Below are 15,348 nucleotides of genomic sequence, written 5' to 3' on the forward strand. Positions count from 1 at the left end.
GGATCATGACCTGAGCCGAAGGTAGCCGCTCAACGACTGAGCCACCCAGGCGTCCCCAGGGTCTTTTCTGGTTCCATACAAATTTTGGTATTGTTTGCTCCAGCTCTATGAAAACTGTTGATGGTATTTTGATAAGGATTGCAATAAAAGTGTAGGTAGCTCTGAGCATCATAGACAGGTTAACAATGTTTATTCTTCTGAACCATGAGTGTGGAATGTTTTTCCATCTTTTGGTGTCTTCCTCAATTTCTCTCATAAGTGTTCTGTAGTTTCTAGAGTATAGATCCTTTACCTCTTTGGTTAGGTTTATTCTTAGGTATCTTATGGTGTTTAATGCTATTGTAAATGGAATCAATTCCTTAATTTCTCTTTCTTCAGTCACATTGTTAGTGTATAGAAATGCAACAGATTTCTGTGCATTGATTTGCAACAGATTTCTGTGCATTGATTTTGTATCCTCCCACATTGTTGAATTGCTGTATGGGTTGCTAATGATTTGGAAGTGGAGTCTTTTGGGTTTTCCACATAAAGTATTGTGTCATCTGTGAAGAGAGTTTGACTTCTTCTTTGCCATTTTGAATGCCTTTTATTTCTTTTGTTGTCTGATCGCTGAGGCTAGGACTTCTAGTACTATTTTGAAAAATAGTGATGAGAATCGGAATCCCTTTCATGTTTCTGACTTTAAGGGAAAAGCTCTCAGTTTTTCCCCATTGAGAATGATATTCACTGTGGGCTTTTCATAGATGGCTTTGATGATATTGAGGTATGTTCCCCATATCCCTACACTTTGAAGAGTTTTAATGAAGAAAGGGTGCTGTATTTTGCCGAATGCTTTCTCTGCAACAATTGAGAGGATCATATGTTTCTTGTCTCTCCTTTTATTAATGTGCTCTATCACGTTGATTGATTTGTGAATGTTGAACCACCCTTGCATCCCAGGAATAAACCCCACCTGTTCATGGTGAATACTCCTTTTAATGTACTGTTGGATGTATTGGCTAAGATCTTGTTGAGAATTTTTGTCCATATTCATCAGGGATATTGGTCTGTAATTCTCCTTTATGATGGAGTCTTTGGTTTTGGGATCAGGGTAATACTGCTTCATAGAATGAGTTTGGAAGTTTTCCTTCTGTTTTTATTTTTTGAAACAGCTTCAAAAGAATAGGTATTAGTTCTTCTTTAAATGTTTGGTGGAATTCCCCTGGGAAGCATCTGGCCCTAGACTCTTGTTTGTTGGGAGGTTTTTGATTACTGTTTCAATTTCCTTGTTGATTATTGGTCTGTTCGATTGTCTACTTCTTTCTGTTTCAGTCTTGGTAGTTTATAAATTTCCAGGAATATATCCATTTCTTCCAGATTGCTTAATTTTTTTGGCATATAGTTGCTGTAATAATTTCTAATACGTGTTTCTACTTCCTTGGTGTTTGTCGTGATCTCTCCCCTTTCATTCATGATTTTATTAATTTGGGTCCTTTCCCTTTTCTTTGGGATAAGTCTGGCGAGAGGTTTATCAATCTTATTAATTCTTTCAAGAACCAGTTTCTAGTTTCACTTGTCTGTTCCACTGTTTTTCTGGTTTCTATTTCATTTATTTCTGCTCTAATCTTTATTATTTCCCTTCTCTTGCTTGCTTTAGGCTTTATTTGCTGTTCTTTCTCCAGGTCTTTTAGGTGCATTTGGGAGTTTTCTACTTTTTTGGGAGAGGCTTGGATGGTTATGTATTTCCCCCTTAGGACCCCCTTTGTCATATCCCATTGGTTTTGAACGGATGTGTTTTCATTCTCATTAGTTTCAGGGAATTGTTTAAGTTCTTCTTTAATTTCCTGGTTGATCCAATCATTCTTTAGAAGGGTGCTCTTTAATTTCCAAGTATTTGAGTTCCTTCCAAATTTCTTCTTGTGGTTGAGTTCCATAATCTTAATCTTTTGGTATTGGTTGAGACCTGATTCATGACCCAGTATGTGGATTATTCTGGAGAGAGATCCATGTGCACTCGAAAAGAATGAGTATTCTTTTAGGATGGAATATTCCGTACATATCTGTGAAGTCCATCTGGTCCAAGGTGTCATTCAAAGCTCTTACTTCTTTGTTGATCTTCTGCTTAGATGATCTGTCCATTGCTGTGAGTGGAGTGTTAAGGTATCCTACTATTAATGTATTATTATCAATACTTTTATTTTGTTTATTAATTGGTTTACCTAATTGGCTGATCCCATCCTCGGGGCATAGATATTTACGATTGTTAGATCTTCTTGTAGGATAGACACTTTAAGTATGATATAGTGTTCCTCCACATCTCTTACTATGGCCTTTGGTTTAAAATCTAATTTGTGTGATATGTGGATTGCTATCCCAATTTCTTTTGAAGTCCATTAGAGTGGTAAATGGTTCCCCATCCCCTCACTTTCTGTCTGGATGTGTCTTTAGGTTCAAAATGAGTCTCTTGTAGACAGCATATGGATGGGTCCTGCTTTTTTAACCAAACTGAAACCGCATGTCTTTTGATGGGAGCATTCAGCCTATTTACATTTTGAGTAACTCTTGAAAGATATGAATTTAGTGCCATTGCATTACCTGTAAAGCCCTTGTTTCTGTAGATTTTCTGTTTCTTTCTGGATTTTGTGACTCATAGGGTTTCCTTCGCTTACATGATCCTTAATATTTCTTGCAGGCCTGGCTTGGTGGTCACATATTCATTCAGTTTCTGCCTGTCCTGGAAGCTTTTTATCTCTCCATCCTTTCTGAATGACAGCCTCTCTGGATAAAGTATTCATAGCTCATGTTCTTCTCAGTTAGCATCCTGAATATGTCTTGCCAGCCCTTTCTGGCTTGCCAGGTCTCTGTGGACAGGTCTGATGTTATTCTCATGTTCCTCCCTCTGTACATAAGGAATCTCTTCTTCCTAGCTATTCTCAGGATAGTTTCTTTGACTATAAGATTTGCAAGCTTCACTATTATATGTCAGGGTGTTGATCTATTTTTATTGATTTTTATTGATTTTGGGAGGGGTTCTCTCTGCCTCTTGGACTCAAATGCTTGTTTCCTTCCCCAGATTAGGGAATTCTGAGATATGATTTGCTCAAATATACCTTCTAGCTCTCTCTCTTTCTCTCTACCCTTTCAGTGATCCCAATAATTCTGACATTGAAACTTTTCACAGCATCATTAATCTCTCTGTCTGTTCTCATGGGCTTCTCTAGATGCCTATCCCTATCTTCCTTGGCTTCCTTCCTTTCTATCAGCTTATCTTCTCGATCACCAATTCGTTCTTCTGTCTCATTTACCCTGGCTGTTAGAGTATCTGGTTTAGACTCCATCTAAATCATAACATTTTTAATTTCTGCCTGATTAGATCTCATTTCTGCCCTTATAGATTCTATATTGGTCACTATGGTTTTCTCAAGCCTAGCTATTGACTTCATAATTGCTACCCTGAATTCTATCTCTGACATCTTGCTTATATCCCTATTCATTAGATCTGTGGCAGAGGACATTGTTTCTGGTTCTTTTCTTTGTTGGCGAGTTCCTCCACCTAGTCATTCTGTTGAGGGGTGGTTGAGGGAATGTACAGAGTCCAAAATATCAACCATGACCCAAGCAAAATGCACCTAGGAAAAAATCCAAAGTAGTTGAAAGCTACCACAGGTATGTCATCAAAGCCAAGATGATCCAAAACAATAAAATAGAAAGAAAAAAGAAAAGAGAAAAAAAGGGCAGGGGAGAGATTATAATCTTTCACTGTGGACACAGAAGTGTGATCTGCCTGTTCCTGCTTGATTTTTGGTCTGTATGTTAGAAGACACTCTATCCCAAAATTGCAAAGAAATCAGAACTTACATATATATCAAGATAAAATTGAATAGATTGAAAAACGGTCTAGTGTGGGGCAATAATCCATAAAACATATTGAAAAAGAAAAGAAGCAACCTAAAAATGCAGGTTGGGAAATATGAATCTATTTGAAATGGGAGCAGGGTTAAAGAGAAAGAAAAAGAAAGAAAGAAAGAAAGAAAGAAAGAAAGAAAGAAAGAAAGAAAGAAAGAAAGAAAGAAAGAAAGAAAGAAAGAAAAAGAAAGAAAGAAAGAAAGAAAAAGAAAGAAAGAAAGAAAGAAAGAAAGAAAGAAAGAAAGAAAGAAAGAAAGAGAGAGAAAGAGTGAGAGAGAGAGAGAGAGAAAGAAAGAAGAAAAGAAACTAAAAAATGTAAATTTTAGCCTGAAGTATAAACGAGTTGTGAGGGAACACCTGGAGCTCCCTATATTATTTTCCCCTGGTGCTGGTGTTTCACAGTCCTGTGGGAAATAAGCTTATCATTCACCTATTCTTCTAGTCTGTCTTCTGGGGGAGGGGCCTGCTGCTAGGCTTCTTGGGTGTCTTTGCCTGGGTGGAGTTTCAGGGGGATGGACTTAATGTGAGCTGGTTGGCTGCATCGCTTTTGTTCCCTGGCCTCTTTCTGCTTCTCTTTAAAGGGTCAGAGCAAATATGGCCATGTGGGAACCTCTGGCCCAGAGCCACAATGTTGCAGTCCCCCCAACCTTGGCAAATCCTCCAGGTCAATCCGTCTCCACCTCTGCCTCTACCAAACTCTAGAGACTGACACCATTCATGCCTGCCACACCTCTCTTGGGGGAGTCATGCAGACCTGCAAGCGTCTCTGTGCTTTGTGACTTTGCAATTACTAGTGTCCAGGGGCTTTCCCAGTGTCCCTTGGGGGTCACACCCCCCTGAGAGCTGTTACCCAGTTGTGGGCGCAGGCTCTTTATGTGCCAAACTGCCGAATCCAATGGCTCCTGCTGACTGCTCTTCCCCCACTCCCCCCACCCCGGGTGAGCCACGGGAACCTGCGAATGCCTCTGTGCCTTGTGACTACACACCCGCCAGTGGCCCTGGGCTCATCCGTGCACCCTCCTCTGCAGTTCTTAGGTCATGCTGGGTGCTGCCCCAGCATCTCCTCATGGGCCACACCACCCTGAGAGCTGTCCCTGTTGTGGGTGCAAGCAGTTCTATATCTACCCTGGATGTTAGATATCCCTCACCTTCTAGTCCTTTTCAGGGTGGTCATGCAGAGGGCAGTCTCTCTCCTGGCTTGGCTCTCGGTTTATGGTGTCTGGAGCTGAAAATCTCCTCTGGGCTCACTGACCACAACCAGTCTCCCCGTTCCACTGCTTGGGCACTCCATCGGTTTGGGCTAACCCCATTCTTTCTGAGTCTCCTGGAATCCTGAGACCACAATGATCCCCCTAGGATTCTGCCCTGCTCACCTCCTGTGTCCTTTTCAGAAGGGTTGCCTGTCACTAGAGTGATTTCCAAGGGCCTTGATTTCACTTTCCAGCAGCCGGCTTATGGAGGCTCCCTCCCTGCTCTGCTTATCGTTGGATATTTCCCCAGAAGATCCAAGGTTCCACACCTCCTACCTCGAAAAAAGTAGTCATTTTTCTGTTTGTGGAGATCCAGATAAATCTTACATCTCGGGCTGAATTTGTGTGTGTTCAGAATGGTTTGATAGATATCCAGCTAAATTCGAGGGACCAGATAAAATGAGGTCCCCCACTCAGCTGCCATCTTGCCCCCTCATGAATTCTACCTTCAAGTACATATTGTGCAATATATATTGGTTTCCATCTGCTACTGGCATTCAGAATTTCCTTTCCCTGATGATTGTCATAGTGTCTTTTTTTAGATACTTATGTCCAAGCCTGTATTCAATGCACATGAAAGTATCCCCAGTTATCCTCAACCTCCAATTGTTCTCCCTTACCCAGGTATTCACAATAGCTTCTGTTTTGTTTTTGTTGTTGCTGCTGTTTTATTTTTAGAACGTTATATACAACTAATTCATATGCCTGCTGAAATGCTTAGTTTTAATGGTGCTGGAAAGAAGCTGACCATCATGTATTTGAGGGGAAGGCAATATAATATCTTAGATTGTTGCTAATTATTGGTGCTACAAAAAGACAATGGTATAATGGAGAAATTATGTCTTGAAGACTTTATGTCTGATAATGAGCATCTACCCTAAACATGATGTGGCACAACCAGTCCCTTGGCCAGTAATTAGCCACCTATTACTCTAGACATTCACTAAAGTTTTCCTGTTGTGGCTTTTCTTTCTTCTTTGTATGTCTTTTTTCTTTTTAAAGATTATAAAATTATACATATTCATGGTAGACAATTTTCCACATATAAAGTGTACAAAGAAGAAAATAAATCTTCCCATAAATGTAGCCATTGTTAACACTTCTTTATTCTTTCTTAATCTTTTAAAAAATATGAATATGTATACATATTATTATTTTTTAGGAACTGTTTTATAAATAGACTCTTATATGAAGAAGACATATACAGAGCACCCAGATTCCCAGGAAGGTGGACTCAAGCCCCTCTTTTCCACACTGGGAAAAGAGAACAGGAAAAATGATTCTATCTTGTTCTTAACTGTGTCCACTATGCAGCCAGTTTTTCAAGTAGCATTTCTATTCCTTTGCTGGTGTTTTTGTTTTTCTCCAGTGTGGGAATGAGGCCTTTCAATCCAGCCTTGACTGTGTGCAACTTCTTGGTCAGAACTCTGGAGAAGGCTAGAAAGAATAATGGCACCTCTGTTTACACTAGCCCAGGACTTCAGGTTCTTCATACCAACATGGTCTACAAGTGTTTTTGCAAAACAACGTTCTGTTTCACTTCCTTCATCTTCTCATCTTGTTCTATTAACCACTTCAGAACTGGGTGTCCTGCAGGATGTTCTGGGAAGTGAAGCTGTCCATCCTTGCCACCTGGATGGAACTTTGCCACTGCCAAACTGGCAATGGCATTCATGACAGGCTTAACATCTCCAGTGGCAGCCCCCAGGATGTTGGACACCAAAACACATGCAAATTATCTAGCACCACTTCTTGGGCATGTCCTTGCAGGTAGCTTAACTAACAAAGCTGGAGAGATGGACTCTAAAACTCTCATGGGGGATCACTGTATGTTTCTTACTGTGTGTGTCGCCATCTGCCTTCTGTAGAACCTCAATGATCTATCACACTGTATGTGCAGAATCTCTGGGGCTTAGTGAATACAACAAGACCTTTCTTCCATATTTGTCACTTACTATGTTAGGCAAGGAACTAATATATTTCTGATATGATTATCTGCCTCACAAGCTTAGTATCATCCATAAAATCAAATGTCACCAGTAAGACCAAATGGGAGCGCTGGCCATTAATCACCTTTTCGGTGTAATTCTCATTGTTTCTGCAATCACTTTCCTGTCCTTAGGTATGCCGTGCCACAGGCAGTGCATGGCTACTCTAGCGCCATCGTGTGTGTGTGTGTGTGTGTGTGTGTGTGTGTGTGTGTGTGTGTGTGTGTGCCAGGTAAGTCGCTCCTTCGCGGATGGCTTCAATCATTTCTGATCTTAGCTTTGGGGGTGCAAAGGTAAAAAAGTCCAAGAATATTTTGTGCACCAATGAGTGCTTAATCACAGCTTCCTTTTGTGCCATTGGATTTAGAATCTACTTCATTTCATCCATGATAAGCTCTAGTTTTTCTGGCTGTACCTCTAATACTTTGCCCAGGGTTCGGTGATCTACTGACTTGTAAAGCATGTGTTCCCAGCATGCCTCGGTCAGCATGTTCCTCTGCTCCAAGATGGCTTTGTCATTGTACACGTACTCCACGATGGCGGACGCTTCTGCGAGCCAGAGTATCTTCCTCACGTGGCCTTTAAAACTTATTATCTCTGCAATCTGTGGTTTACGTCCATACATGAGGAATTACTTAACAATATTTCTGGAATATTTAGTTTTACTTCATTGGACCAAATCATCTCGCAGTTCTTCAAAAGCCTGTTTTAGCTCTTCTTCATCACCACATTGAACTTAACACTGGATCACACGACTTGAATCGAGGGCAAATGTGATAGCTTTAATTTTCCCTTGAATCAAATTCAGCAATCACTCAATTTCACTCTCTTTCCTTTGTTACAGTCTTTTCTTCTTAAGATTTCCCAAATCTGCTTTGCCCGAACAACGTCAGTTGGTTTTTGTCCCTGAGTTGTCTGCTTTGCTTTAGTTCTCTGAAGCCTTCCCATTTAGGTTTCTTGGCTGCTGATTCATCACTTTTACCGTCCGCCTGGAATTTTCTTTTCCTGTTGAATTTATTTGCCTTCTGGAATTTGTTCTTAGGTATTTTATTCCCTTGCTGCTTACTTTTGAACTGCTTTACACCTTTTCCCCCAGGTTTTGTGGTAATTTTTCAAAGTTCTTAGATGTGATTTTAGGTCCACCTTCCTTGACAACTTTCCTTGGAAACGTCTTTAATGAACTAGAATCATTGTTTCTATGAAATCTGTTTTTTTTTTTCTGTGATGTCTTTGCACCTTTTCCTGTGATTTTTTTCCCCCTTTAACTTCCATCATAGCAGTTCACACAAGTGGGGCCCAGGCCTGTGTACATATTATTTTTATAAAATTGTTACTCAGTTTTTAATTGATACATTTTTGTAATTCATCTGCCTTTTTCAACTGCCACAACAGCAAGTACTAGACTGTTTTCCATGAGGAACTCTGTCAAGGGGACATATGCTCATTTCGAAATAAGAAATGATATGTTATCTCATGGCCTTGATAAGGCCAAGAAAGACATTGCTATGATTTTGAATGTCATGTCTCAGATTTATATGGGATCTCAAATAGCATTTCTTAATTGAACAAACATGGTATTTATCGAGAGGTTTAGATACCAAAATCTTTTGAAAGAGATGAACTGAGGTGAAAAACAAATTGACCACTAAAAGTCTGACTACTCATGATGATTTTCCTTGCTTTTAGGCAACAGAAATAATTCTGCACTGTCAATATATTTAAAAGCCACATCCAAAAACTACTATATTCACATTGAAATATAAAGCCTTTGAAGACAAAATATTCATGGAATTAACATCTGAAAATCAAACTGCCCTTCAGTGAAAAATCTCTGCATCTTCTGGGTCCAATTTTCATTGGAATATCCACTACAGTCTGCTACAACAACAAAACACTTGATATTTCTACCCGATGGCACACAGTCCCTTCTCATTCACTCCCAGGCATCATCCAGACAGCCAGTGAACACCAACCCATGAAAATACCACAAGATATTCCAGTTTCTCTTCTTCTAAAAATGTCTGGATTTAGACTGCTTACAGTTGCTTCCAGATTTTATCGTCCACCTTGAGAAGAGGTGACTTGTAATTCCTTTCCCTATAATGTGTTGCTGGGATGGCATCAAGATTCTCCTGATCCAATGAGAGCAGTGTGGTGTGTTCCCTGTGTGCGTTCTCGGTATGACTATGTAGGAAACTGGCATTCAGAAATAGTACAGTTTTCTGGATTTAGAATCTATTTAAGAAAGCCAGCTTCATCAAAATATCAAAAGTAACTAATCCGGAAAACCTAGAATATTCATCTATCAGTGTGGACAAATTGGAAGGTGGCCATGAAAAGAAAAAAAAGGAAAGAAATTTCTCTGGAAGTGAGGCAGCCAACTTGAGAGAAGAGAATTCAGAAAATCCATAGGAACATACCTGTAGAACAGCAATTCAGGTCGCCCATCGTGGGAAACTTCACACCTGTTACCAAACTGCAAGGGCTCGGCTCACAGAGTGACAGTTGAAATGGAAGGAAAGGTTGCATCATCGGTCACCATGGCGATGGGTTGGTCATGATAGAACTTTCAGAGTGCAGGCAGCTCTGCACACTGTGGGTTGATGGAGGGAAGTGGGTCTGGGTTGGGTAGATGGACGATGGGTATAAAAGAGGGCACTTGTTGTGATCACCACTGAGTGTTGTATGTAAGTGATGAATCACTGAATTCTACTCCAGAAACCAATACTACACTGTATTTTACATAAACTAAAAAAAAAAAAAAAGGATACCCCTGGAGGGGCCACATAGGAGACTTAAATTTTCATTTTATATCTGCTATTCTATAAATCTTTTATTTAAAAAACCTTGTTTCAAAACGTCTTTCCTGTTGTGATGACCACTGGGTGCGTTATATAAAACTAATGAGTTATTCAACATTACTTACCAAACTAATGATGTAATACATGATGTCTAACTGAACATAATAAATAAATAAATAAATAAATAAATAAAAGTAAAAAATAAAGTCTTTCCTGGGTGCCTGAATGGCTCAGTCAGTTAAGCATCTGATATTTTGCTCAGGTCATGATCCCAGCATCCCATGATGCATCCCTGCATCAGGCATCCTGTTGAGCAGGGAGTCTGCTTCTCTCTCTGCCCCTCACCCCACTCTGTGGGTGATCATTCTCTGTCTGTCAAATAAATAAATAAATAAATAAATAAATAAATAAATAAATACTTTAAAAATAAGTCCTTCCTACAGGGCCTCTCTCCCCAGGATGGCCCTGTTTTCCTTCCAGGAGCCCCTTGGAGCCAAGGATGGCAATTACTAGTGTTGTCTCAGGGGTGAACTTCCTGAGCCACAAGCTAAGTTTGCAAACATATCTCCCTCATTTTCTAATCAATTTCATTAGTTTGGATTCCAAACTTCCTTTTCTGCCAGGGACAGAAAAATATTCTTGGAAAACAATGGATTTCTCATGCCTTTCAGATTATAAAGGCCCCCGTTGCATTGACCTCCCTCTCTCCTACCCTCCATCCTGAATGCCAGGGCTGCAATGGGGATAGTTCCATGTGGACAGGGGGTCCCTCCCCACCACTGGGTGGGGCCTTCCATGGCGTGCATGCAGGTCATGGGTCCAGGTTACTCTTGCAGGGGGTTTCCTTACGTGGACTCATGAGATGAGACAGGTCACAGCTGGGCAGGACCCTCTTGGCTGCTGAAGTCAATCTGTTCACTCTGAGTGTTTGGACCCAAAAACTGCTGGTTTCACCCCTTGTCCTTCCACTCCCTAGAGCTGTCATGCAGGGGGCCACATACCTTTTAACCACCTGGGGGACTGGATACATGCTGTGTGGTCCCTTGCAAAGTGAAAACTCAGAACCCCTTGGGCAAAATGCCAGGGATAGTAGGCAGTTCCAGACAATAAATAGAAAGCAATTCTTTAAAATATTTTATGACTTATAAAACATAATAGGATTGAAAAACAACCTGAGTAGCAGCATAAATTTACACATTGATGTTTTTGCTTCTTTAGGTAATGCAATCATACCATTTTATCCAATTGCTATCTAAATAGATCATTTTTCTGGCACAGTTTTAGAAAGCTTTATTATGTCATTTCATTATACTTTTAAGAACTTAGTTTTTGAGTAATATCATCAAGTAATCGCCATCATTTTGGCAAAAGTCAGATAACAACTAATTTTAATTCATGATTTTGAGAGGATTTTTTGTTGTTGGCGGTGTGATTCCTAGTATAGCTGTTTAGAGTACCTGATGGGCTATGATGGATGACAATGGATGGATTTCTGATGTGATGTCAAAATAAAAATTTTATTTACAACATCCAGAGCTGATTCTTGTGAAACAAATTTTCCAGAAAGATTTAACTGTAAACAAATCAATTTCAGGAATCTGAATTTAAGTGTACTTTGTCATTTTCAGGTTTCCTCTGATGTTTGTCGTAACCCGATGATACATAGATACCCTAAAGTGGGCTTTGCATTTGTCCATAATTCCTGTCAGTCAAGAAGTAGATGGTGGAAAACACCTGAAACTTCAATTTGGGGTATTAGGGACAGTCATCTGGGAGATACAGAGTGGAGAGAAATCAGATGTGCCCCTAATTTTGAGCAGGGAGTGTGGGTTTATGAAGGAAAAGCACAGGCACTGGTTTTGAAAGAATTACGGTGATTGCCAGCAGCTAACAGCTGTTACATTGTCTCTCTTTCAGTCCAAAGGAGAAGGGTGTGTTGGAGGAGGTGGTCCAGTGGCAACTGAGCAGTTACAGGTGCCAGAAGTCAAAAGTGCCTGGTGTTCTTAAAATTGAAACAGGGGACGTGCATATGCTTTACTTCGTTATTGTCCTTTCCATTCTAGTTTGAGTGGCTCTCTTAGCAAAGCTTACTTCATTTTGAATCTTCTTTCACAATTCCAGCCCGTCTTTTTTCTGACACCTTTCTGACAGGAAAACATCAATGATCAAATTGTATTTTCCTGCCATCCCATTTCATTGCCTGGGTGGTTGGCAACCTGCTTCAGTCCATCATGCCCCTGGGAGGTGGGAGTTACCTAGTTTATTGATAATTCGTGCTAGGTGAGTCTTAGGACCGCATCTCAGTAAGAGGAAGATTTGAGGAAATCACATCTAGGTGCTAGATGTTACTCAGGGTCTCGTTTCTGGGTAGGTCTAGTGAATGACTTCTATTCTTTGAGCAACAATTATTTTGACATTTTCAGTAGTACTACAAGGAGAAAAGCAAAGTATAAGCAATTGGAAAATTGGAAAAATAAAATATTCAATAGTACATAAAAACAGTACATGTTCCCCTTAAAGGCCGGGGTCTTTCTCCATCTGTTCTTACGGAGAGATTCTGGACCAAAAGCAAGCCCACTTCACGTTCTGCCGCCTCCACTCTCCCCTCTGGGAGAGGGCCTACTGCTCCCTTTACCCTGAGCGCAGAGTGGACGGGTCTGCTGACACGCATGGTGGCTGTTAGTCCGGGGCCAGGGAAGGAGGAGGAGGCCCCTCCACAGACCTTCTGGGGATGCCCATGGCCTGCCCCCAGCCCCTGGGTGTGGTTTCAAGGCAGGGAGGTGTTCCCGGGCCAGGTGACCCCTGTCTCCTTCCACCTGTAGGTCTGAGGGAGTACCCGCTTAATGAGGTTATCCTGACGGCCTACAACATCATTGGCGAGAGCCCGGCAGTGTGCGGGAGGAGGTGTTCCTAGGCGAGGCCGGTAACTCCGGGGGCCCCCGCCTTCTGGGAGGCCTGGCCTGGTGCTCTCAGGGGCCCAGCAGCATGCCCGTGATGAGGAGTATGGTGCTGGTGTGCGGCCAGGAGGCTCCAGGTCCCTGCTGGGTGAGACGGGACCTGCCAGGGCTGGGCGGACCCAGCGGCCCGAGAGAACTGTCCAGTCTTGCTTTCAGACCTGAGGGTTCATTTCACACCCGGAGCCCTCCTCGTGCGTCCCAGGTTGTGCTCCCGGAGCGACGCTGATGCCTCCATGGGAATCCAGGCCTGTGGGTCCTTGGCCTCTGTTCGTACCCCATTTAGATAAGATGGAGCCCCTGAGTTTGTTCCCAGGGCTGTAATAGCAGGCATAATGGTGTTTTTACTGATCCTAGTGGGAAATCCTTCCATGTTTCACCACTAACTGTCGTAAGTACAGGTTTTTCACAGATGCTCTATCAGGTTAGGAAGTTCCCTTCTATGCCTAGTTTGGTGAGTGTTTGTATTATGAAAGAGGATTGGATTTTGTCAAGTGCTTTTCCTGTGTCCATTGAGATGATCATGTGGTGTATGTCCTTTATTCTCTTAAATAAACCTTAGTTTAGACAGTTTTATATTTACAGAAAAATTGTGACTATAGTACAGAGAATTCTATGTTATCAATATATTCTGCACCTACCACTATTATTAACAATTTTCATTAGTATGGCATGTTTGTTATGACTGACAAACTCATACTGATGCATTTGTAACAAAAGGCTATAGTCTTTACAATTTCCTTAGATTTACCCATTTATCCATTCCTATTCAGGGATCCCATCTGGGACACCATGTTACAATTACTAGTCATGTCTCCTCAGGCCCTCTTGCTCAGGAAAGTAAGAAGCGTTCTAGAAGGGAACTTCTAGAACAAAGTAACCACAGCTCCACAAACCTGCAGTTCAGTCATCCTTAACAGTGAAGCACTGAACACTGTTGCTGTGGCCATTTGTGGACAACTTTAGTTTTGTTTAGAGTACCTGTTTTCAGTTCCTTGGGGCACATACCTAGAAGTGGAGTTGCTGGATCATACAGGAATTCTGTGTTTACCTTAATGAGGACTCACCAATTTGTTTCCAGCATCATGTGCACCATTTCATATTCCCATCAGCCTTGTATGAGAGCTCCACTCTCCCCACATCCTTGTGAAAACTTGTTACGTTTCATGTTATTGTTGTTGCTGTTAGTGCATTCCTAGTGGGTATTAAGTGGTACCTCACTGTGGGTTTGACTTGTATGTCAATGGATATTGATGTTGAGCACCTTTTCAAGTGTTTCTTGACTACTGTACATCTTCTTTGGTGAAATGTTTATACAAGTCATTTGCCAATTTTTTAATTAGGATATCTTTTTGTTATTGTGTTGTGGGAGTTACTAACACATTCTGGAGACTTGACTTCTGACAAATATATAAATTACAAATGTTATCTTCCATTCAATGGGTTGTATTTTGTCTTTCTTGATAGTGTACAAACATACTGAATTTGGAGAATTCAAATTGATGACCCCTGTTTTTTTTGCTGGTGCTCTGATGTCATATGTGAAGAATCCATTGTCAAATCCAAAATCATCGAGATTTACTTCTATGTTTTCTTCTGAGACTTTTATAGCTATGGCTCTTAAATTTAGATCTTTGGGTTGCGCTGTGCACCTGCGCCTGGGCGGGGAGGGGGGTGCCATAGCAACCAGGTCCTTCCTTTAGTTTTTCCCTCTCTTGCCCCCGAGGAGGCTTTGCAAAAGGCGCTTGCGTGGGGAACTGGGCGCTGAAGTGGCGAGCTGTCGGGAGGGGCCAGAGTGGGCGCTTCAAGGACCCAAGATTATCTAAAGCCACAGGGGAAATGGTGGAAAATTCACCATCACAATTGCCAGAAAAACCGATTTAGGGTTTGTTCTTTTCTTAAGCTCCCAGTTTGGCTTCATCCTGTATCTTGTGCGGGCATTTATTACTGAATCTTGGGTAAACTCCTTAGGATTAACCTATTGGCCTCAAAAATATTGGGTAGTTGGATTGCCCATCTACCTCCTCATTACTATCATAATTGGTTACGTACTCTTATTTGGAATAAACATGATGGGTACCTCTCCATTCAACTCCACTCATACAATCACAGATAACTTGCTAAAAATCAGCAGCAGAAGAAATACCAAGAAAAGGCCATCCCAGCATTAAGAGATATTCCTATTAGTGAAGAAAACCAAATGTTCTTCCTTGCAACCAAAAAACTTTATGCCAAAACCTAAATTGTATGTAGACTAACACCAAGCATTTCCTATAATTTTTTATGTAATAATTTTGACCATAATTATTTCGACTCTCTCTGTACCCAATAGTGAAATGTAAAAAAAGTAAGTTGATTCTCTTAGATTAAGCTCTATCAATATTATAAATGTTCTTGAGTATTAGTTATTAATGAACAGAATAAATAAGATACTGCATTAAAAATTTAAATCTTTGATCTATTTTACATT

At 40.9% G+C, this 15,348-nt stretch overlaps 2 pseudogenes; one reads left to right on the plus strand and one right to left on the minus strand.

The window, feature by feature from the left end:
• Positions 1-6,441: 6,441 nt before the first annotated feature.
• Positions 6,442-8,398, minus strand: LOC114198060 (pumilio homolog 3-like; annotated as a pseudogene).
• A 6,304-nt stretch (positions 8,399-14,702) lies between these two features.
• On the plus strand, positions 14,703-15,120 carry LOC114198086 (phosphatidylinositol N-acetylglucosaminyltransferase subunit P pseudogene; annotated as a pseudogene).
• Positions 15,121-15,348: the final 228 nt, after the last annotated feature.

The sequence above is a fragment of the Eumetopias jubatus genome, unplaced genomic scaffold, assembly GCF_037043125.1.
Source record: "Eumetopias jubatus isolate StellerSeaLion01/CBP00866 unplaced genomic scaffold, mEumJub1_p1.0 scaffold_16, whole genome shotgun sequence".
Taxonomy (NCBI): Eukaryota; Metazoa; Chordata; class Mammalia; order Carnivora; family Otariidae; genus Eumetopias; species Eumetopias jubatus.